General features: G+C 46.4%; 1 long non-coding RNA gene and 1 pseudogene across 2 annotated transcripts in view; one reads left to right on the forward strand and one right to left on the reverse strand.

Moving 5' to 3' along the window:
* Nucleotides 1-6,501: 6,501 nt before the first annotated feature.
* LOC143171945 (uncharacterized) lies at nucleotides 6,502-9,715 on the reverse strand. Its single transcript, XR_012997245.1, has 3 exons — nucleotides 9,551-9,715; nucleotides 8,502-8,713; nucleotides 6,502-7,871 (listed from the first exon to the last, which is right to left on the reverse strand). It is a non-coding gene; the product is annotated as an uncharacterized LOC143171945 (long non-coding RNA).
* Nucleotides 9,716-9,877: 162 nt separating this feature from the next.
* Nucleotides 9,878-24,904, forward strand: part of LOC143171931 (DNA excision repair protein ERCC-8-like) — a 57,635-nt pseudogene continuing 42,608 nt past the window's right edge. Inside the window, exon 1 of the transcript XR_012997242.1 lies at nucleotides 9,878-10,034. The product of XR_012997242.1 is annotated as a DNA excision repair protein ERCC-8-like (transcript). The remainder of the gene's footprint in view (nucleotides 10,035-24,904) is intronic.

Below are 24,904 nucleotides of genomic sequence, written 5' to 3' on the forward strand. Positions count from 1 at the left end.
GAAGTCCTGCAGCGATCAAAAGGGACTTCAGGGCACTGGGGCGACTGGTTCAAGGATCGGGAGCACAGGTAGTGTTTTCCTCTATCCCTGCAGTGGCAGGGAAGGATACCGAAAGGAGCAGGAAAACACACCTGATCAACGCGTGGCTCAGGGGCTGGTGCCGTCGGAGGAATTTTGGCTTTTTTGATCATGGGGAGGTTTACATGGCACCGGGCCTGCTGGTGACAGACGGAGTCCAGCTGTCTCACAAGGGAAAAAGGATCATGGCTCATGAATTGGCAGGGCTCATTGAGAGGGCTTTAAACTAGGTTCGAAGGGGGAAGGGGATAAAACCAGGCTCGCTAGAGATGAGCCGAGGGGTGGCGTGCCGATGCCGGGGGCGAAATCGATAGCCCAGCTCAAGTGCATATACACCAATGCACGCAGCATGGGCAGCAAGCAGGAGGAGCTGGAAGCCATTGTGCAGCGGGAGAGATATGACTTAGTCGCCCTCACAGAAACATGGTGGGGTGACTCTCACGACTGGAGTGCTGCAATGGATGGCTACAGACTCTTCAGAAGGGACAGGCGAGGAAGGAGAGGCGGTGGGGTGGCCCTGTATGTTAGGGAGTGTTTTGATTGTATAGAGCTCAACGATTGTGATGATGGTACGGTTGAGTGTCTATGGGTAAGGATGAGGGGGAAGGCCAACGAGGCAGATATCCTGCTGGGAGTCTGTTATAGACCACCCAACCAGGATGAAGGGGCGGATGAAGCGTTCTATAAGCGGCTGGCAGAAGTCTCTCAATCGCTAGCCCTTGTTCTCGTGGGGGACTTCAACTTCCCGGATGTCTGCTGGAAATACAACACGGCAGAGAGGAAGCAGTCTAGGAGGTTCCTGGAGTGTGTGGAAGACAACTTCCTGACACAGCTGGTAAGTGAGCCTACCAGGGGAGGTGCCTCGCTCGACCTGCTGTTTACTAACAGAGAAGGACTGGTGGGAGATGTGGTGGTTGGAGGCCGTCTTGGGCTTAGCGACCATGAAATGATAGAATTCTCGCTTCTTGGTGAAGTAAGGAGGGGGGGCAGCAAAACTGCAACCATGGACTTCCGGAGGGCGGACTTTGGCCTGTTCAGGACGCTGGTTGAGAGAGTCCCGTGGGAGACGGTCCTGAAGGGCAAAGGGGTCCAGGAAGGCTGGACGATCTTCAAGAAGGAAGTCTTAAAGGCGCAGGAGCAGGCTGTCCCTGTACGCCGTAAGAAGAATGGGCGGGGAAGACGACCGGCCTGGCTGAACGGGGAGCTCTTGCTGGGACTCAGGAAAAAAAGGAGAGTTTACCGCTTGTGGAAGAAGGGGCAGGCGACTCAAGAAGAGTACAGGGATCTCGTTAGGTCGTGCAGAGAGGAAATGAGAAAGGCAAAAGCCCAGCTAGAACGCAATCTGGCCGCTGTCGTTAAAGACAACAAAAAAAGTTTTTACAAATATATTAATGACAAGAAGAGAGCCAAGGAGAATCTCCATCCTTTATTGGATGCAAGGGGGAACATTGTCACTGAGGATGAGGAAAAGGCTGAGGTACTCAATGCCTTCTTTGCCTCAGTCTTTAACAGGCAGACCAGTTACCCTCAGGGTACTCGGCCCCCCGAGCTGGAAGACGGGGACGGCGAGCAGGATGAACCTCCCGTAATCCAGGAGGAAGCAGTCAATGACCTGCTATGCCACCTGGACACTCACAAGTCTATGGGGCCGGATGGGATCCACCCAAGAGTGCTGAGGGAGCTGGCGGAGGTGCTCGCCAAGCCGCTCTCCATCATTTATCAGCAGTCCTGGTTAACGGGGGAGGTCCCGGAAGACTGGAGGCTTGCCAATGTGACGCCCATCCACAAGAAGGGCCGGAAGGAGGATCCGGGGAACTACAGGCCTGTCAGCCTGACCTCGGTGCCGGGGAAGATTATGGAGCGGCTCATCTTGAGGGCGCTCACAAGGCATGAGCGGGACAACCAGGGGATCCGGCCTAGCCAGCACGGGTTCATGAGAGGCAGGTCCTGCTTGACCAACCTGATCTCCTTCTATGACCAGGTGACCCGCCTAGTGGATGAGGGAAAGGCTGTGGATGTGGTCTACCTGGACTTCAGCAAGGCCTTTGACACTGTCTCCCACAGCATTCTCCTCGAGAAGCTGGCGGCTCACGGCTTAGACAGGTGGACTCTGCGCTGGGTCAAAAACTGGCTGGACGGCCGGGCCCAGAGAGTTGTGGTGAATGGAGTTACATCCAGTTGGCGGCCGGTCACGAGCGGTGTTCCCCAGGGCTCAGTTTTGGGGCCGGTCTTGTTTAATATCTTTATTGATGATCTGGATGAGGGGATTGAGTGCACCCTCAGTAAGTTTGCAGACGACACCAAGTTGGGTGGGAGTGTTGATCTGCTCGAGGGTAGGAAGGCTCTGCAGAGGGACCTGGACAGGCTGGATGGATGGGCCCAGGCCAACTGTATGAGGTTCAACAAGGCCAAGTGCCGGGTCCTGCACTTCGGCCACAACAACCCCATGCAGCGCTACAGGCTTGGGGAAGAGTGGCTGGAAAGCTGCCTGGCGGAAAAGGACCTGGGGGTGTTGGTCGACAGCCGGCTGAACATGAGCCGGCAGTGTGCCCAGGCGGCCAAGAAGGCCAATGGCATCCTGGCCTGTATCAGAAATAGTGTGGCCAGTAGGAGTAGGGAAGTGATTGTGCCCCTGTACTCGGCCCTGGTGAGGCCGCACCTCGAATACTGTGTTCAGTTTTGGGCCCCTCACTACAAGAAGGACGTTGAGGTGCTGGAGCGTGTCCAGAGAAGGGCAACGAGGCTGGTGAGGGGTCTGGAGCACGAGTCTTATGAGGAGCGGCTGAGGGAACTGGGACTGTTCAGCCTGGAGAAAAGGAGGCTGAGGGGAGACCTCATCGCTCTCTACAACTACCTGAAAGGAGGTTGTAGCGAGGTGGGTGTTGGTCTTTTCTCCGAAGTAACAAGCGATAGGACGAGAGGAAATGGCCTCAAGTTGCGGCAGGGGAGGTTTAGATTGGATGTAAGGAAAAATTTCTTTACTGAAAGAGTGGTGAAACATTGGAACAGGCTGCCCAGGGAAGTGGTTGAGTCCCCATCCCTGGAGGTATTTAAAAGACGTGTAGATGAGGCGCTTAGGGACATGGTTTAGTGGGCCTGGTGGTGTTGGTTGACGGTTGGACTCGATGATCTTAGAGGTCTTTTCCAACCTCAATGATTCTATGATTCTATGATTCTGAAGATCTACTTCCTCATCCAAAAGTTCTCCAGCCACTGCTGGTCACCTTAGGTCTGTGTGACTGTCATGCAATCACTCTGTACCACAAACACTGAGAAGCATATATAAAGCCTCAGATAACTCTGCTCTGAATAAGTTCTCATCTAAGACCTGCTGCTGCCTTTTAAGAGTCAAAAAATGCAATGCAACAGTCTCCACCTGCATTTGGCTGGAATTAATAGGAAATAAGGAACATGGACAGGCAGACTGTCTCAGATGGGTGTGGGCTAATCACCCTTTCACAAAGGATCTTAGACTGGTTCAACCAACTTGCTATATGAACCCGTTCCTTAGGATTGCTGAAATCAGTGTGGCACTAATAAGCCTGCACTATATCTTTCTTCAGAAACCTTAGTGCAAATCCATGTGACTTGACAGTGTAGTGCATGGGAGGGTACAGCTGTTTGGAAGGATGCTTTTGGCAAGCACCAGTACAGGGACCTTGGAGTCAAGGGTCAGGTACCCTGCAGGATGGACTTGCCTAAAAAGATGCAACTGCCAGAACTGAGATGCACTTTCACAAGTCAAGTCATTTTATTCAGGCTTGCTTTAAAGAAAAGACAATTGGCCAGTCCCATTTTTATGAGCTGCATTTACATTTTTAACACTTAACTTCTTCATCTTTGTAACTGCATTTTTTTTTCTTTGTGATTCTGCCAGCACCAGAGAGAATTCATGGAGAAAAGGAAAATTTATTATATGCAGAGAGGCAACAGTCTTTTCCTCTTAAGTACTGAATTTCTCTAGAAACAGAAAGAAAAGATACATACATCTTTTTTTCCCCCCTGTGCATTCCTTAAGCAGAATGGGTGTGTATTACATGTTTCTGACAGATAAAGTATGGGAATTCCACAAAAAAGGCTAACCCATATTTTTTTGTTCAATGCCAATTTAAACATTACAAACAGTTTTGTGGAAGTTTAACATAATTTTAAAAAGCCAAAACTGGTGCTTCTGCTGTGGGTATAGAGGCTGTTCAGAGAACTATTGTACCTTCGCTACATATTGGGGTGCGAATTAGGGATGTGGGATGCTCTGAAGTTCAGTTCATCGCTACTTCTTTTCTGCCTCTTGTAAACTGAAAAATTCTCTATGAGTAAGAAAGGGGAAAGAATAGAAAGAGTAGAGAGTTCAAATAATACTATAGAAGCCAGTTAACTGAGTGGGAACAGTATAATACAAGGTTTTTAGACACAGTTGCTGAAAGGCTCATTATAATTCTGTCCCTGTTTTTTCCTCTTTAAGATTGGTCTAGAAGTTTCCCAGGCCCACAAGACCTGTGCTGAACTTTCACTCTATATCTTCTGTCCAGACTCTTGAAAATTTCCCTGTACATTCTTTCTGTGGGTGTTTATTTTATAATTCATGCTGTCATGGACACTGATCATTCCAGCAAATAGTCCGAGACTTTGCAGACGGCTTTCTAAAACACTTGCTTTTTTTCTCTGAACAGTAAAAGATGAATAGAAGGTTAGAAGGCTGTATAATATTTCTTACTTCTGTTTTCTCTTTACCCTTGGAACTTTTTTTTATTTTTAGTCTTCTAAATCCTCTCTGCTGGGCACACGCTTACATCTCCAGGGGTCTTCTCTCCAAATCCTGCCTATGCTCTCTGACATCTGCAGCCTCTCCGCTACAGTTTCAGCTGGTTCAGCAATAGCACTCTCCTTGCTTAGCCTTCTCAGGCGTTTCACTTTAAGGACTGTACTAAAGTGTCTGCTGCCTTATTTCCTCTCCTTTTTCTAGGGATCTGCAGAGAATTGCTTTCACCTGTGCTTTGTTCCACCAGGACTCAGCTTTTTTACTTGTGGATAATCCTTAATGGCCACCTGATTTAAAAGCAGTCATTATGGCACCCTTTCTCTCTCCCCGTTTTAGAAAAAGAAATCTCTTGTGACCTAAATGAATAAAAGTACTGACCCTGGAAATATTTAAGGGTGTGAGTTGTCTGAGGAGAACTTGCACAAAACCAAGGGCAAGGGATTGTTTAGGGAGTGGGAGCAGGCTGTAGTGACATTTGAAGGGATCTGAGCTAAATCTTATTGTGTATCTAAGACCTACAGCCTGGACAGCTGGTAAACTAAGGGGCTGTCGTGGTTTAACCTCAGTTGGCAACTGAACACCACGCAGCCGCTCGCTCACTCCCCCCAACCCCTGGTGGGATGGGGGAGAGAATTGGAAGAGCACAAGTGAGAAAAACTCGTGGGTTGAGATAAAAACAGTTTAATAATTGAAATAAAATGATAATAATAATATAATAATTATAATAATAATAATAATAATACACAAAGCAAGTGATGCACAGTACAATTGCTCACCACCCGCCGACCGATGCCCAGCCAGTCCCCGAGCAGCGGCCCCCCCCGGCCAGCTTTCCCCAGTTTATGTACTGAGCATGACTTCATATGGTATGGAATGTTTCTTTGGCCAGTTTGGCTGTGCCCCCTCCCAGCTTCTTGTGTACCTGCAGCCTTCTCAGTCAGTAGAGCATGGAAAACTAAAAAGTCCTTGGCTAGTGTAAGCATTACCTAGCAACAACTAAAACATCGGTGCATTATCAACTTTGTTCTCATCCTAAATCCAAAACACAGCACTGTACCAGCTACTAGGAAGGAAATTAACTCTATCCCTGCCGAAACCAGGACAATATCCACCCCTTATTCTATACCATCTGCGTCATGCTCAAGTCTCATATTTTCCAGTACATTTTCATTAATCACCACCCCTTTATGTATATATATATATATATACACACACACACACAGAGATATCATTCCCTTAGTCTGTGGGCTATCCCTCTAAAACGTTTGGTGAGTTCATTTAGTCCATGACTTCGGGCTCCATCTGTCATAACAATCTTCCAGGGCAGGAAAAATGGAGATGGTATGTGGTGCTGGATTGTTTCATGTTGAAGTCAGTTCTGGTACCATCATCACTGTGCTTTGCTTGGTTTCACTGAAGTTATTCTTCATTAGTCTGGGTGATTCTTATTGTAATAACATTAGTATGGCATATAATATTATTAGTGTTATTAGTATATCTGTGTATTATTAGTATAACTATTATAACTATAGTTAGTACTTAACATCACAAAATTCAGATCATTGGCTATTCTCACCCAAAATCAAATCCCCTCGAGGTACACATCGGACTTCCCCATCCTTCCGCATTATCCACCAAGTGCACCCAGGTCCTTGAGCAAAAGCAGTCCCACGGATGGGTTTGCCTTTGCCCGAGGCAGGAATAACCCAGACTGTCTTCCCCAGCATATTTTTTATGTGCACTACAGGGACTTTATTCCCATCTACAGTACGTAAAAGTTCTGACTGGGCAGGGCCAGCTCAATTGGCAGATCCCCTCGTGTTGACTAACCAGGTGGCCTTTGCTAAATGCGTAAATACATTTTGCATTCTCTCTCCCATTTTATAACAAGTTGCAGGTTCTTTTTCTCTACGCAGAATTAAGTACTGTGTTTTAGTCATTCATCTTCAGCAACTTATTACTCATCCACACTTATGCCAATCTTCAGATGCACCCAATAGCATCTTTTCTTTTGAGCCAACTCCAGATCCCTCTTTACATTTTGGCCAACTTTCTTACTCTGTATCTTTTCCTAATTAGCAGTACCATCATTTTTTACTCAGCTCATTCTTCATCTTAGTACCCTATTTTCCCCATCTAGTTGGACTACAGCCACGTATCTCCTCATAGGCTCAAATACAGAGTCAATGCATTCTTGAACCTCATCCCACAGAATTTCAAAGAAAATGGCTGAAATTGCTCAGTACATTACAGAAACACTTCAGAATCTCCATATCCCCGCTCCCTCACTTACAAAATGCATCAGAACCCCATTATGCCAGTGTCAGTCTAAACACTTGCTGTCTTATTCATGCAGACTGTCAACTCTTGCCTAGAAATTACCTCCTATAAACAGTTTCAATTTCACTTAGCAGTTATGAGGTCTTCTATTACATAAGATTTTTAGATTAGTATCGTCATTTTAAAGTGCTAACACTTTAAAAATATTAAATAGTGATATTATGATTTAACCTACTGTGTCAACTTTAACTATAGTAATGCAAGATAAAAATTCCAGTCTGCCAATAACTCTTCAGAAATAAATTTGGACCTCTTTTGAAAAGGCTCTCAATAAAGCAATATTCAGTAAATTACAAACTTTGATCTGAGAATGCAAAATTTTCTAAATTTACTGAAATATTGGCTTCATCATCTGTGAGCTCCTCCAGCACGACAGAAGGCAAGCCACGGAACATGCCTTGGGAAGCTACCCCGAGAAAAAGGAGCGCATGCAGCATGCCAGCTACAGATGATCAGGGTATTCATAAAAGGGTAAAATGTTATTGCTACTTGTGAATTGTTACTAAAATTAAGCACAGCTTGTGGGTGTGAGAGGGAAGTAAGTGGAAAATCTAGTGAATACTGCATACATATCGTAACTTGCCTGGCCATTGCAGCGCCACAGAAATGACAGAAAAAAAATCTCATCATTTGAGACAGGTTGGTTTTAAGTACAGAATTACTTCTTTTTAATCAAAACTGTACCAAGAGACACCTGGGGAAGTAGGGAAAAAAGATATCAACAGATTATGCTGTCAACTTTAGATATGATAATGTGCTTCAGAGATAAAACATTCTTCTACATGACAACTGAACGGATGGGGAATTTCTCATTTTTTGTTAACTAAACCAATACTTAAAATATAATTCAAATTAAGCTTAAAGCTACTCCCTTCTAAGAAGCAAGTGCACCATCCCAAAAACAATGAATTGAATGCTGCAGAGATTAAACTGACATTATTATATCACATTATGCATTTAGGCAATACTTCAAACTAAATGTTGAAGAAACAATAGATGCTAATACACAGTGCGTTAACGTGAGAAAAAAATACATGTTCCATATTTGGTGGAGAAAAAAAAAATCCAACTCTGCAGGGTATGACTCTCCTAAATCTCAAATGCATATACATTTCTGTTCTCTTCCTCCCTCTGAATTGTTTTACTGCTTCAAACAGCAGTTATAAATAGACTGAACCATAAATACCTATCACTGTCCAGCATTTAAGCTCCCACTGAAAAGTGCTTTTTCTACCTTTTCAGCTTCTCTAAATCCATTTCTTTCCAACTATATCCATTAAGAAGGAAAATCTCCAATTTGATCCAAGTCTTTGTCCACTCTCACCTTATTTCCAATGTATACTTGTTTGGTCTTTCATGATGCTTCCTCTATATAGTCAGAGACACACACAAGTCTATGGGGCCAGATGGGATCCACCCAAGGGTACTGAGGGAGCTGGCAGAAGTGCTCACAAAGCCACTTTCAATCATTTATCAGCAGTCCTGGCTAACCAGGGAGGTCCCAGTTGACTGGAGGTTAGCAAATGTGACGCCCATCTACAAGAATAAACAAGATAAACAAGCCTGTGCAGGGAGAGGAAACAGGATTGTAAAATATTGTAGCATGTGCATTTAGACACCTTCAGGGAAGCTGCCTTCAATAAACTATACGTAGCTGTACAGCATAAATGTAGCATTTGTAGAGAATGATGTGAGGACATGCTATAAGAGCACCCAGGCTCGTGGAAAACAGGCAGAAACCTAGAAAACTATTTTTCCTCAGGAGTGCAGTGAACATACATACAAGAATTCATTCAAAAACATATGCAGAAGTGCTCTAAATTATCAAGAAGAGTCAATTTGCTTATTGCTGCCTGCCTACCTACTACAGGTTGATAGCTACACTCAAGTCTCTTGATGACTGGCTTTACTTTTTTCTTGCATTAGAGCATCAGTCTAATCAGAAACTGAATGTGCTTTTTGAAGCAAGCCGCATACAACGGACCCACCCTCGGTCCCCTCAGCAGCTGCACCCTTTCTTTCACTTAGAAGTCTTTCTTCTTTGTAACTGGGCAGCAGCAGTCAATCAGCCCTGCTGACTACACAGACAGCTGCCAACAGGGTCACCGACCGCGCGGGACCGCGCTCCGCTGGGGCTCGGCACTCTCCGCCGGCGGCTCGGAGGGGCTCCGCAGCAGCGCCCGGGGCTCCCGAGCGGGGGGAAAGAGGCAGGCACGTCTGGGCGCACATACGCGCATGGCCCGCCCGCACGCACGCACGTTTTGCTTCAGCCATCAGCCGCCGCCACCGGCCCGCCAGGCCCCCCAGCCACGGCCCCCACCGGCAGGCGGCCCCTCACCCCACCGGGGCGGCCCGGCGGCCCCTCGCGCCTACTTGCGCAGGTCTCGTGCTTGGGCACCCAGTAGTATTTGTTGCCGAACTGGTCGGTGCCCACCATCTCCTTGGCGGGCCCAAGGAGACGCAGAGCGCGCAGCGCCCGCCAGAGCCGGCTCATCCGGGCGGGGGACGCAATTCGCGCCGCTAAGGTCACCGCCGTCAACGGGCCCCGCTGCAGCACCTCAAGCCCCGCCCCCGGCAGGCTGCGTCACGTGCCCGCGCGCCGTCCCGCACCCTACCCTGTCCAGCTGACCACGCTCACCGGCGCCCCGATGTCTGCCCGGCTCCGCCCATCAGTGGCGGACATGCCAGCAACGTCGCTCGTCATTGGTGGAGATCGGCCACCGAGCTAATCCCGTCCACCCAAGTCTCAAGATAGTGGAGTAGCGTTGGGTGGCCCTGCTATGTTGGGGCTCATTTCGACCCGTCAGGCTGGCCTTAGTGATCCAGCGAGGCTGTGCTCGGCCGAGTCCACCCGGAGGTAGCGTGGCACGGGGGGAGCCAGGACTGGGGTGGGGCTGCGCGGGGAGGCCCGGAGCGGCCGTCTCAGGCCCGCGGGGCGGTAGCGGCAGCCCATGGCTCCGCACTGCTGGGGAGCCCCCACCTGGTCCAAGCCGGGCCAGCCTGAGGTGGGGCCCTGGGGCTGCCCTTGCTGCCGCTCCGTCTGCGCGAGCTGAACCCAGCTTTGCCTCGCCGCCAGCCCCACTGCGTGCTCCGGGCGCGGGGAGCCGAAGCGGCGGAGCTGGGAGCCTGCTTGCGCTCCCCGGCAGAGGCTTCTGCGTGTCTGCCGTACCTCGTCTCGGAGTTTTCCGCACTTTTTCTTTATTTACGTTTGTGGATTAGCAGCCTTGGGCTGAGGAATGTTATTTTGATAGACTGAGTACAGACAGGGCAATAAACCGTACCTCAGTATTATTGCCCTTCTATCTTAACGACTTAAGAACAATTATTCTTGGGGTACCCAGCCTGCTGAGCTCGAAGACAGAGGCGGGGAGTGGAATGAAGCCCCCATAATACAAGGGGAAATGGTTAGCAACCTGCTACACCACTTAGACACACACAAGTCTATGGGGCTGGATGGGATCCACCCAAGGGTACTGAGGGAGCTGGCGGAAGTGCTCACCAAGTGTTGTGGTTTAACCTGAGTCGGTAACTGAGTACCACACAGCCGCTCGCTCGCTCCTCCCCCCCCGCCCCCGGTGGGATGGGGGAGAGAATTGGAAGACTAGAAGTGAGAAAAACTCGTGGGTTGAGATAAAAACAGTTTAATAATTGAAATAAAATAATAATAACAATAATAATAATAATGTAATAATAATAATAATAATACACAAAGCAAGTGATGCACAGTACAGTTGCTCACCACCCACCAACCGATGCCCAGCCAGTCCCCGAGCAGCGGCCCCCCCCGGCCAGCCTTCCCCAGTTTATGTACTGAGCATGACGTCACATGGTATGGAATGTTTCTTTGGCCAGTTTGGCTGTGCCCCCTCCCAGCTTCTTGTGCACCTCCAGCCTTCTCAGTCGGTAGAGCATGGGAAACTAAAAAGTCCTTGGCTAGTGTAAGCATTACCTAGCAACAACTAAAACATCGGTGCGTTATCAACATTGTTCTCATCCTAAATCCAAAACACAGCACTGTACCAGCTACTAGGAAGGAAATTAACTCTATCCCTGCCGAAACTAGGACAATATCCACCCCTTATTCTATACCATCTGCGTCATGCTCAAGTCTCATATTTTCCAGTACATTTCCATTAATCACCACCCCTTTTCCTGGGTTTCTTTTAATATATATATATACACACACAGAGATATCATTCCCTTAGTCTATGGGCCATCCCTCTAAAATGTTCGGTGAGTTCATTTAGTCCATGACTTTGGGCTCCATCTGTCATACTAATCTTCCAGGGCAGGAAAGATGGAGATGGTATGTGGTGTTGGATTGTTTCATGTCGAAGTCAGTTCTGGTTCCATCATCACTGTGCTTTGCTCGGTTTCATCAAAGTTCATTCTTCATTAATCTGGGTGATTCTTATTGTAATATATGGCATATAATATTACATAGCAATTAACATCACATAATTCAGATCATTGGCTGTTCTCACCCAAAACCAAATCCCCTCGAGGTACACATCGGACTTCCCCATCCTTCTGCATCACCCACCAAGTGCACCCAGGTCCTTGAGCAAAAACAATCCCACGGATGGGTTTGCCTTTGCCCGAGGCAGGAATAACCCAGACTGTCTTCCCCAGCATATTTTTTATGTGCACTACAGGGACTTTATCCCCTTCTACAGTACGTAAAAGTTCTGACTGGGCAGGGCCAGCTCGATTGGCAGATCCCCTCGTGTTGACTAACCAGGTGGCCTTTGCTAAATGCGTATCCCAATGTTTGAATGTCCCGCCACCCATTGCTCTCAGCATAGTCTTTAACAGTCCATTGTATCGTTCAATTTTCCCGGAGGCTGGTGCATGATAGGGGATGTGATATACCCACTCGATGCCATGCTCTTTGGCCCAGGTGTCGATGAGGTTGTTTCGGAAATGAGTCCCGTTGTCTGACTCAATTCCTTCTGGGGTGCCATGTCGCCATAGGACTTGCTTTTCAAGGCCCAGGATAGTGTTCCGGGCAGTGGCATGGGGCACGGGATATGTTTCCAGCCATCCGGTGGTTGCCTCCACCATTGGAAGCACGTGGCGCTTGCCTTGGCGGGTTTCTGGGAGTGTGATATAATCGATCTGCCAGGCCTCCCCATATTTATATTTCAGCCATCGTCCTCCATACCAAAGAGGCTTTAACCGCTTGGCTTGCTTGATTGCAGCGCATGTTTTGCATTCATGGATAACCTGTGCAATAGTGTCCATGGTCAAGTCCACCCCTCGATCACGAGCCCATCTGTATGTTGCATCTCTTCCGTGGTGTCCTGAGGTGTCATGGGCCCACCGAGCTATAAATAATTCACCCTTCTGTTGCCAGTCCAGATCCACCTGAGCCACTTCAACCTTAGCAGCCTGATCCACCTGCTGGTTGTTTTGATGTTCTTCAGTGGCCCGACTCTTGGGTATGTGAGCATCTACGTGATGGACTTTTACAACCAGGTTCTCCACCCGGGCAGCAATATCTTGCCACAATGCGGCAGCCCAGATGGGTTTGCCTCTGCGCTGCCAGTGGCTCTGCTTCCATTGCTGCAACCACCCCCACAGGGCATTTGCCACCATCCCTGAGTCAGTATAGAGATAGAGCACTGGCCACTTTTCTCGGTCAGCAATGTCTAAAGCCAGCTGGATGGCCTTGACTTCTGCAAATTGGCTCGATTCACCTTCTCCTTCAGCACTTTCTACAAGTTGTCTCATAGGACTCCATACAACAGCTTTCCACCTCCGATGCTTTCCCACAAGACGACAGGACCCATCAGTGAACAGGGCATATTGCTTCTCATTTTCTGGTAGTTCATTCTACATTGGGGCCTCCTCAGCACGCGTCACCTCCTCCTCTGGCGATATTCGGAAATCTTTGCCCCCTGGCCAATCCATGATCACTTCCAGGATTCCTGGGCGACTGGGGTTTCCTATTCGAGCCCGTTGTGTGATCAGTGCGACCCACTTACTCCACGTAGCATCAGTTGCATCATCTGTACAGGGGATCCTCCCTCTGAACATCCAGGCTAGCACCAGCAGTCGGGGTGCCAGGAGGAGCTGTGCTTCAGTGCCGATCACTTCCGAAGTAGCTCAAACCCCTTCATATCAGAAATAGTGTGGCCAGCAGGAGTAGGGAAGTGATTGTCCCCCTGTACTCGGCCCTGGTGAGGCCGCACCTCTAATACTGTGTTCAGTTTTGGGCCCCTTACTACAAGAAGGACATTGAGGTGCTGGAGCGTGTCCAGAGAAGGGCAACGAGGCTGGTGAGGGGTCTGGAGAACAAGTCTTATGAGGAGCGGCTGAGGGAACTGGGGTTGTTCAGCCTGGAGAAAAGGAGGCTGAGGGGATACCTCATCGCTCTCTACAACTACCTGAAAGGAGGTTGTAGCGAGGTGGGTGTCGGTCTCTTCTCCCAAGTAACTAGCGATAGGACGAGAGGAAATGGCCTCAAGTTGCGGCAGGGGAGGTTTAGATTGGATGTAAGGAAAAATTTCTTTACTGAAAGAGTGGTGAAACATTGGAACAGGCTGCCCAGGGAAGTGGTGGAGTCCCCATCCCTGGAAGTATTTAAAAGACGAGTAGATGAGGCACTTAGGGATATGGTTTAGTGGGCATGGTGGCGTTGGGTTGACGGTTGGACTCGATGATCTCAGAGGTCTTTTCCAACCTTAACGATTCTATGATTCTATGATTCTATATGCTGCCAATATCTCTTTTTTAGTTGGAGTATAGCGGGCCTCGGATCCTCTGTCTCCCCGACTCCAAAACCCTAGGGGTCGACCTCGAGTCTCCCCAGGTGCTTTCTGCCAGAGGCTCCAGGTAGGGCCGTTCTCCCTGGCTGCGGTGTAGAGCACATTTTTTACATCTTGTCCTGCCCGGACTGGCCCCAGGGCTACTGCATGAACTATCTCCTCTTTAATTTGTTCAAAGGCTTGTCGTTGCTCAGGGCCCCATTTGAAATCGTTCTTCTTTCGGGTCACTTGATAGAGAGGGTTTACGATCAGACTGTAATTTGGAATATGCATTCTCCAAAAACCCACGATGCCTAAGAAAGCTTGTGTTTCCTTTTTGCTAGTTGGTGGAGACATGGCTGTTATTTTGTTGATCACATCCATTGGGATCTGACGACGTCCATCTTGCCATTTTGTTCCTAAAAACTGGATCTCCTGTGCAGGTCCCTTGACCTTACTTTGTTTTATGGCAAAACCGGCCTTCAGCAGGATTTGGACTATTTCCTTCCCTTTCTCAAAAACTTCTCCTGCTGTGTTGCCCCACACGATGATGTCATCCATGTATTGCAGGTGTTCCGGAGCCTCACCCTGTTCCAGTGCAGTCTGGATCAGTCCATGGCAAATGGTGGGGCTGTGTTTCCACCCCTGGGGCAGTCGGTTCCAGGTGTACTGGACACCCCTCCAAGTGAAAGCAAACTGTGGCCTGCACTCCGCTGCCAAAGGGATTGAGAAAAACGCATTAGCAATATCAACTGTGGCATACCACTTGGCTGCCTTTGACTCCAATTCGTATTGAAGTTCTAGCATGTCTGGCACAGCAGCACTCAGCGGTGGCGTGACTTCATTTAGGCTATGAGAGTCTACTGTCAGTCTCCACTCTCCGTTAGACTTCCGCACTGGCCATATGGGACTGTTAAAGGGTGAACGAGTCTTGCTGATCACTCCTTGGCTCTCCAGTCGACGAATCAGCTCATGGATGGGAATCAGGGAGTCTCGGTTGGTGCGATATTGCCACCAGTGCACCGTGGTGGTAGCGATTGGCACCTGTTGGTCTTCGACCTTCAGCAACCCCACAATAGAAGGGTCCTCCGAGAGACCAGGCAAGGTGGACAGCTGTTTAATTTCTTCCATCTCCAAGGCAGCTATACCAAAAGCCCACCGGTACCCTTTTGGGTCTTTGAAATACCCTCTCCTGAGGTAGTCTATGCCAAGGATGCACGGAGCCTCTGGGCCAGTCACAATGGGGTGCTTCTGCCACTCATTCCCAGTTAGACTTACTTCAGCCTCCAATACAGTTAGCTGTTGGGATCCCCCTGTCACCCCAGAAATACAGATGGGTTCTGCCCCTTTATAGCTTGATGGCATTAGGGTACACTGTGCACCGGTGTCCACTAGAGCCTTATACTCCTGTGGGTCTGATGTGCCAGGCCACCGAATCCACACAGTCCAGTAAAGCCGGTTCTCCCTTTCCTCCCCCTGGCTGGAGGCAGGGCCCCTCTAGTCCTCATCACAGTATTTGTTTCTCATTTCTTGTAAATACGAGTCAGAAGTTTCTTCATTAAGATCAGAAGTAAGATCAGCCCTTCTACTCTGTCTGGGGAACTGCCCGCTGGAAATTGGAGCAGCAATTTTCCTGGAAGAACCCCTTTCTGTGGTTGTTTTCCCTTGCAACTCACGTACCCGTGCCCCTAGGGCTGAGGTAGGTTTTCCATCCCACTTCCTCATGTCCTCTCCGTGGTCACACAGGTAAAACCATAGGGTGCCCCGTGGTGTATACCCTTTATATCCTCTCTCTTGAGCAAAAGAACGCTGACTCCTAATTGCCGAGATATTGGTCTGTACAGGTGGGGAGTAGGACCTATCGTCTCTGAGTTGCTGGACCTCCCAGGAGAGTTTCTCCAGAGCCGAGACGAGGGAGGAAGAGAGACTTTCCTCGTATTGTCTGAGTTGACTAGCCAATTCATCCACCGTTTGTTCCTCTCCATCTTTCCAGGTCATCACTGCCAATGAATTGGCGTATGACGATGGTGCGCTCCTTATAAACTTCTGCCACATGGGTCGTGTGCACTTGACTTCATCTGGATCTTTGGATAGCTGTTCATTGCTCAGGTCACCATAAATCACCTCCAGCACAGCTAATTCTCTCAGGTACTGGATAACCCTCTCCATGGTGGTCCACTTGCCTGGGTGACATATAACATCTTCCTTGAAGGGATACCTTTCTTTCTCACCTGACAGGAGTTGCCTCCAGAGGATGAGGGCTTGTGCCCCTTTCCCAATTGCTTTGTCAATGCCCCCTTCCCTGGAAAGGGATCCCAGCTGCTTGGCTTCCCTACCCTCTAATTCCAGGCTACTGGCCCCGTTATCCCAGCATCGGAGCAGCCAGGTGACAATATGCTCACCTGGACGATGGCTGAAATCTTTTCATATCTCTCACAGCTCACTCAGGGATAGAGATCGGGTTGTTACTGCCTCTTTCATTAATTCTTCCTCTTCTTCCTCCCCGAGCAGTTGCCGGCCCTCCTCCCCCTGTTCTCGTGATGGCCCTTCTCCAGGGTAGTCTGCCTCGTCCACGTCTTCCTCCGGCTCCCTTTTAGAAGAAGTTTCTTCCTCCCTTACTAAACAAGCCGACTTCCGCTTCTATGATTTTTTCTTGTGTACAGGGGCAACTGATACCGGCACAGGTTGGCTTTTTGGATCAGCCACAGGGCCTGTTGCCGGGGTCAGAGTGGCCGCAGGGCCTGTCGCTGGGGTCAGAGTGGCCACAGGGCCTGTTACCAGAGTCTGAGTGGCCGCAGGGCCTGTTGCCGGGGTCGGAGTGGCCGCAGGGCCTTTCGCTGGGGTCAGAGTGGCCACAGGGCCTGTTACCAGAGTCTGAGTGGCCGCAGTGCCTGTCACCGGGGTCGGAGTGGCCGCAGGGCCTGTCGCCGGTGTCTGAGTGGCCACAGTGCGTGTCGTTTTACTGTCAGATCCAGAGACCTTCTCTTCCCTTTGAGGGTACTGAATAGTGTTGAACAGGGCTCGGTAGGCATGGGCCAGGCCCCAGCACGTTGCAATGATCTGCATCTCTCTGGAGTTGCCAGGGTGGCAGCATACTTTGTCCAAATGTTCTACTAACTTTTCAGGATTCTGCACTTGCTCAGGGGTGAAGTTCCAAATCACTGGGGGTGCCCATTATCCCACACACCCTGCCACTCATAACTATCTAGCCTTGGGGCAGATCTCTGGATGATATTCTTAAATTGCTTATTAACTCTACAAAACCGAAACAATATTCCCAAGAAGTACCAATAGAAGTATCTTAACTACCAAGGCTGTTCAAGATATTGAAAAGTTACTGTAATGAAGGAGGAAACATCACAGAAGAAGGTAGTGACACTGCCATTCTGTATTTCCTCCGTAAAAAAACTCTCAGAAAAGTTACTGTAATTGCTAGTTGTCTCCACGAAGTGGTATCCATAGTACAGTAATGGCTTCATTGCAAAATTCAGATACCAAATTAAGACCAAGGTCAATGTTTTAAAAATAAACTTCCCAAGCGGAATATCACCAATCACTGCCGACCACAGCAAACTGCAAAAACCAACACCAATCTTTAACATGTACAGCAAAAAACCGAGCACGATGCAGATTAGACAAATCAATATCGAGAACAGAGGAACCAACATTGTGACCCACAACTGTTAACAGATATAAATTCCTTAATATGCTCCGGTTAATCTGTTATTGTCTCAAAGCCGTCGTGCCCCACGTTGGGCGCCAAAAAGGACTGTCGTGGTTTAACCTCAGCCGGCAACTGAGCACCACACAGCCGCTCGCTCACTCCTCCCCCACCCCCCTGCCCCCTGGTGGGATGGGGGAGAGAATTGGAAGAGCACAAGTGAGAAAAACTCATGGGTTGAGATAAAAACAGTTTAATAATTGAAATAAAATAATAATAATAACAATAATAAAATAATAATAATAATACACAAAGCAAGTGATGCACAGTGCAATTGCTCACCACCCGCCGACCGATGCCCAGCCAGTCCCCGAGCAGCGGTCCCCCTGGCCAGCTTTCCCCAGTTTATGTACTGAGCATGACGTCACATGGTATGGAATGTTTCTTTGGCCAGTTTGGCTGTGCCCCCTCCCAGCTTCTTGTGCACCTGCAGCCTTCTCAGTTGGTAGAGCATGGGAAACAGAAAAGTCCTTGGCTAGTGTAAGCATTACCTAGCAGCAACTAAAACATTGGTGTGTTATCAACATTGTTCTCCTCCTAAATCCAAAACACAGCACTATACCAGCTACTAGGAAGGAAATTAACTCTATCCCTGCCGAAACCAGGACAGACAGTCACAAGAAAAATGAAGTTAGAGAAAAGAAACAAAGGAGCCGTTCTAGTTTATAGAAGGGAAGGTAGAGCCCTGCTTGTGGTCCAAGATGCACAGGGTGTGTATGTTCGACAATCCTCCGTGTTGCAGCGGTGCCTCACCAGGTCCAGTGCTCACTTCTGTGGTGCCCTGATCTCCTGAACCCTGAGGTGAAGGTCCTGCTCCACGCGGGCCAGTGCGCGGGAGCTGTGAAAGCAATGGCTTTCACACTGCTTCATCTTCCCCCTATCTCCATTGCTTTACCTAGGGTCAGTTAAATACAAATCTTTCACGGTCTCCAACTCCTGCCTCCTCTCCCTCTCTCTGCAGCAGGCTGTTCATAATCATTGCTGTTAATTTGCATCTCCTTTCTCTGCTGCACATAGCCATGCCTACACACAGCTCTCCAAGCTGGGACTTAGTCCTGGCCTGTCTCTACACTGAAGTCCTCAACCTTTTACTCATCCAGTATTATTCATCAAGCTCTTCTGCTTAAAACTATCAGTTTTATTTGCTTCTGAAATATCACCCAACCTCTCTGGGCAGTCCTTTGGCCTGTCCTCCCATTTCTTCTCCATTTCCATTTGGCTGGCATGGCTACACGCTTAGGTGCATACAGTGGTTTGCATAGTTCAAATAGTTTTTTGAGCAGAAGAACATGAGAGCTTTGATCTGAAAGCCATTGGGCTATGTTAGAGCAGAACTGTACCCACAGAACAAGGCAAATGGGAGGGAGGATTCATTAGCTTTTTTGTAACCCTATGTTAACATATACAAGCAGTTTCTAGAATAACATTAGCTGCTTTTTAACACACTTGGACCCAGTGCAATATTTTTCTATGAAGAAGCAGCTCATTAGTTCCCACACTTGCAGCATTTGTTCATTAAAGTCAGTAGAAAACAGTTGTCTTGAAAACCTGACATTTAAATATTATTTTCATTTTATAATTGACCTTTTTTCATTATTATTTTCCCCAGTCATCTGCAGCTTCTTAAAATCTTACGCTCATTAGCAAAAGTAATCATATAAATGTTCAATGCCTGGTTTATCTAAAAGAGACTTAGTTAAATAAAAGTATAGCAGAAGTATTGCCGAAATATTTGAAAATCAGCAGCACTACTAACTGCCATATTAAAGTATTTCTCAGTTTTATAACTTTATTCAATATAAAACAGCTGCCAGCTTTGTTCTTTATCCTCATTTGTTGATGCTACTTCTCCATGATCTTTCTTTACCCAAATTCACATTTCTGCTTTTCTCCCCATCAATTTCTAAATGCCATTTCAGTAGTCCAAACTGAATTACTTAATTTCTCTTAAAATGTTCTCACTGCCTTGTCTCCTGTCACCATATCTAAGACCAGCAGCCTCCATGACACAGAGCTGTAAGCTCTGCTCCATACAGCATTGAGTCTGCAGCGTTTGAGCCCCTCGGGGCTGTTAAAGACAGGCCAAACAGGCACAGGGACATCCTTAAAATTAACTTTGTCTCACCTCTCTTCAGGTGGCAAGAAGGAAAGCTCTGGATTGCTTCTTCAGTTTCCATGCATGAAAATCATGCTATGTCTTGGTAGAGTCTTTAAAATAAATCCAGCATAATGGAAAGAATTTGTATGGAAACTCTCCTGCTTTGTCTTCTTGGGTTATTTCTCTCCTGTTTTTCTGTTTGATCCATCTTCCTTTTATATTTTTTTAGACCATTCTCATCCTCCCCACCTTTCTTTGTAGCCTGTTAGGAAAAATAAGGTGTTTTCTTAGGAACTCTAATCTACAAGCCTTTTAACTATTAAAGTTTAACCATTAAAGCATCTGTGGAAAAACACACATTTCCCTGACACTTGACTCTAGCCGCATTCTGAAACTCAGCTATTAGTAATGCTTCAATAGCTTGTTCACACTTAACAGGTTGATAGGAAGACAAGCTCAGATCCTACATGGAAAATACACAAATGCAAACTAATGTCGTATGCCTGGGTGGGGAGCTACAAAAGCCTCTAACTGCGAGCAAGCAAGTGTAAGAACCTGTCTTTCAGTGGCACAATTTGTTGGAGATTTTGATGAAGCTTTCTAGTGAGCTTTCTAAGAGTGTCTTGGGTGCTTTCAGAGTGGAGGAGAGGAGGGTTGCACACGTGCCTGTGCACAGAGAAAAAAGGATGAATGTAGCAAATCAGGTGGAGGAGATCAAACAAAAAAGGGCCTTTTGGAGAGGATGATGCGCATGTGTGGCTGAAAAAGCAAAGCTCTGAAATGACTATTTCAGAGCACACAATATGCTTCAGATAAGAAAACCCAATGCTACGGCACTGGTAGGAATTTTCCAAATGGTATCTACATTCATGTTGAATTTGGGGGCCAAACGTGGTCTAAATGCTCAAACCTTTACCTGGATTTCCCTATAAGATTAACGGATATTTGGACCTTTCCTTTACACAAGGTGATCAAAAGCAGTTGCCAATGTCAGTGAGAGGTTTCCTACACAGCATTTTGCTTAGTCCCTTTTTAGTGATATTGAAATATTTGTTTCTACCTCACCATAAAATCACAGTAGAAGCCATTTCACCATTTAGACCAAATTAGCTAAACTCTTTTTAAAGAAAGAATATAAGGCAGACTAGATTGAGAGATTTCTTTGCTTTTAGGAATTTCAGTGAAATTTAAAATGGCTTCTCAATTTCTGCCTTAAAAATAGAAGTAATTAGTTTTGTTATAAATTCATTTGTGATTTGGAAGCATCTAGATCCTCTAGCAGAATCAAGGACCAAACATCCTGGGACAATAACTAACCCAACTGACAACCAGAAAGAGAGTGGGAGAAAGAGAACGATGTTGGCTTTTCTTAATTATTTATTTTTAATTGTTATTTTAGTTTTTATTGTTATTGCATTAACTGGTAGTATGTAGGATGATTTACTTCAGTATTTTCCGTGATTTGCAGAATCCTAGACCAGAAGGATTAGGGAAAATGTTCTGACAAAGAGCACTAATTCCTGTATGGCTTCATATATGAAAATATTGCCACCAGAAGAAATGAAGATGCTTGGGGGTAACTTCTTTTTGCTCGTCTTCAGTACATGACAAAGAGACAAGCTGCCTTAAAAATGGTAAGAGAGAATAGTAAGCAATAGTAAGTAGTTTAGTCCTTTCCTTGTGTCACAGTGACATTATATCTGCCAAGAGATGTTTCAGCTGCATTCATATGTATGAGCTTGTGTAGCCTTTGAGACTTTTTATGTATATAGAACTCATTATAAACAGTAAAGACCAAGATCAAGCTGAGAGCAGCCTAGAAGACAAGAGCCCGCAATGTCTCTGAAAACCTTGACATAAGTTCAAAATTTCCATTCTGTTCTCTTACTGCATCTCTCAGTAGGCAAAGGTGAGCGCAATAAATATAACAGTTTACCTCAACCACAGTAAACCTCTAAATAAGACAATAGTTGTCAGGAAGGAAAAAGGGTGGGGAGAAAGCTTCAGAGTATTGTCTAGAAATACTTGAGAAGCCATGTTAGAATCACAGCAAAAGACTGGTAGCCTTAGTTAATAGTTTTCTACTATTCAGTGGTTAAGCTTTGAAGAGGAAACTATTGGCTTCTAAGATTACAGAATTCATCCTAAGCTCTGTCTAAAAATCATCTTTTTATGTGTTTGTGGGTGTCACATGCATAGAGAAAACAGTACCTCAGTTGCAAAACTGATCTAAGAATGTAGGTCTTTCAAACTTCACTGAAGATTTAAACCCAAAAATTTCTCCAGCTGAAGAACATCAGACTGTGTATTATTCCATAGTAACATGCTGTAGACTAATGCAGAAGTAACAATTCATTGAACAGTAACAACCAAGGAAGCATAAACTTCTTTTTGAAACGCTGGAATTTTTTAATAAGATTCAACACGCTGTAAAGAGTTGTGTTAATCTCAGCCAATCTCTGTTTGAGCTGTTCGTGTAACTCATTACTCTGCCTGTGGCTACCCTAGAGTGAGTGTTAAGGAATGTCAAAATGGGTGGAGATATGAAAACAAGTCCACCTAAAAGGATTTTTTCCCAGCTCCCACCTACACATAAGAGTCAGATAATGCTCTGCCATCTGATATGAAGCCACATTCCCACTTCCACCTGTTATTCTTGACCTATTTAAATTCTCAGCCCCAACAGTAAAGAGGAGAGGAAGAATGACAGCACCTACTATGAAACACACTGTAAGACATAACGCTGTTGCATGCAGTTGGTTAACATGTCCCCAGATGCAGCTGTTGAAGATGACAGGAGTCTGCCTGGAAGAGTGTCCTCAGTGGGAATATAGGCCCAGGATATACCCTGTAGCAACAACATACCCTATAGCATTTAAAGTCTCTCACTGGCAAGTCTTAATTTCTCAGCTAGAATAGGAAGACAGTGATCTTTTTTGGAAGAAACCATTTGGTTCACTGAGTTCAGACTAAAAGTTTCACTAGTTTGTTTGGTGGGTTTTTTTCCCACCTTCCTTCCATACTGGCCTTAGACTCCTTCACAGAACATTTTAGGTTTCACGGCAGATTCTCCAAGACAGAATGTGTTTTTCTAGTCATGTTACTATTCATATTTTTAAGCCTCGCCTCACTGTTTGATAGCTCTGATGCACTCCTTTAAACACATAAAGGAGTCATCTTTATCTGCAAAAATTCATTGTTCTGAACTGTTGCCAGTGACATTTATGGTAGGTAGTAATATAGGAGTTTTGAGCACTTCGTAAAAAATCAGACTACTTAGCCCATCTCTGTAAGCATGTTACACCTGTATCGTCAGTAGTGCCACTTGTTAGTAGTGTCTGCTTAAAAGACCACTATCATGGCTGCCTTGAAGATCAATGATAGTATGGCAATAAAAATGCATCTGTGTTGGCCTGCAAAGGGGTACACAGGGTTTTTTCCATGAGGCACTAATAAAGCCAGGCCGGTAAAATCCCAAAAAGGAGGCAATGCCCAGCCCAATAACAGCCCAAAAAACTGTTCGATAACCTCATGGGGACAGCTCCTCTCCTCTCTCCTTCACTCCTGCCATGGTGCCAATTAAGTACAGCTCAGCTTCATCAGGCTCAGCAGTCTGAAGAGTGTTTACTCAGCCCTCAAGGAAGCTTTAGTTACTTGCTCCGAGTTTGCTGTTGCTGTGGTTATGCTACTACAGACACTTGAACTGGCAAGAATAAAAGGAGTTCAGGTTTGTTTATGTGAACTGTTGTGATAGTAATGTAAGTGTGTGTCCTTTGGAAGGAGAACTTTAATCACAATGGGAAGGCATGTGTTGTCTTGCTGGTGTGTGGTGGTGGTTCAGGTGCTTCCTGTCACATCTGATTGTAAAGGTTAAAGAAAAGAGGGATATAACAAGTAATGCTTTGAATAGAAGTCTCTGTTATACTCTAAGACTGTCTGCCTTCTTCCTCATGGAGGAAAAGATGGCGATGTGTATGCATGTCTGTGCTAGCTGATCAGGATTGTGTAGAAAGGATTGGACTTGTTTGGAGAGTGCTAGGGATAGACTCATGTAAGTGAATGAGAACTGTTGAGCACAGCTTAGCTATTTGTGCATGTGATTTTATTTTCACTTTGTTTTGTTGCAGTCTTAAAACTCAGATTGTGGGCTATCTGCTACCCCTTGGAGAGGGTATAAAAGGTACAAAAGAGATGCAAGAAAGGAGTATATTCTTGATGCCCATTCCCATGGACTGAACTTGTTGGCAGAGAGGAAGGGGAAGACCATGGGCAGAACTGAGCAGGAAAGGGTTTGGGGGTAAAGTTGTTTGGGTGACAACACTGTGAGGTGGAATCTGCATCATCCTCTCCGGGCAGAGTGCCTAAAGGACCAGCCTAGTGTAACAGATCTGTGATCTTCCCAGGCCTTTGCACTGGGCAGATGGATAACTGAATGGAGATGCTCAGTGCACCAACTGCTGCACGTCTTACTGGGAAAGTGTGATTTGCTGCAGCTTCAGGGTTAGGTGTTTAAATTAAGAAATACCAGAACTAGTTACTCATTCAACTCTTACTGCTCTTTCTTATGCTTATGCAGGATGAAGGTGTATCACTTAAGATTATTTTCAGCCATTCTTCTGGATCAAAATATACAATAATTCCAACTCTTGGCAAATTTTTGCTGATAATTATTACAGAGTTTATGAAAATTGTCTGAACCAATGAACTTGCTCCAAATTATCACTGACGTAACTAAAACAGGGTTCCACTATGCAGGGAATGCTGTCAATAAGCAGAAAACTAAGGCTTGTTCAGCTGCTTTATTCCCTGAGCATTCTTCCTCTTTGGGGTGCAGCATATAGCCAGCATTTAGGGTCTTGATGGTTTTGGTTTTCTTTAGAAAGAAAGTCTTGAGACAACTGGGTATATTCTCTGGTAGAACCCTGTTTCCTTAAAAACAGTGTTTCCCCAAAATCATAGGGGAAAAAGTTCAAGCTGACAGCCTCCTTGTCTGATTTCCGTAAGGGTAGTGTCTCTATGAGAAATTGTTTCTTGGCTTACTCCAGTTTTGTTTGTATGCATTTCCCTTATTTGCTGTCTCTCCTGTGCAGTTTCATCTCATTATTTGTAGGGACTGGGAGATTGTAACCTGTCCTAGGAAAAAATATCTTTAAGATGCT

The sequence above is a fragment of the Aptenodytes patagonicus genome, chromosome W (assembly GCF_965638725.1).
Source record: "Aptenodytes patagonicus chromosome W, bAptPat1.pri.cur, whole genome shotgun sequence".
In the NCBI taxonomy this organism is placed as follows: Eukaryota; Metazoa; Chordata; class Aves; order Sphenisciformes; family Spheniscidae; genus Aptenodytes; species Aptenodytes patagonicus.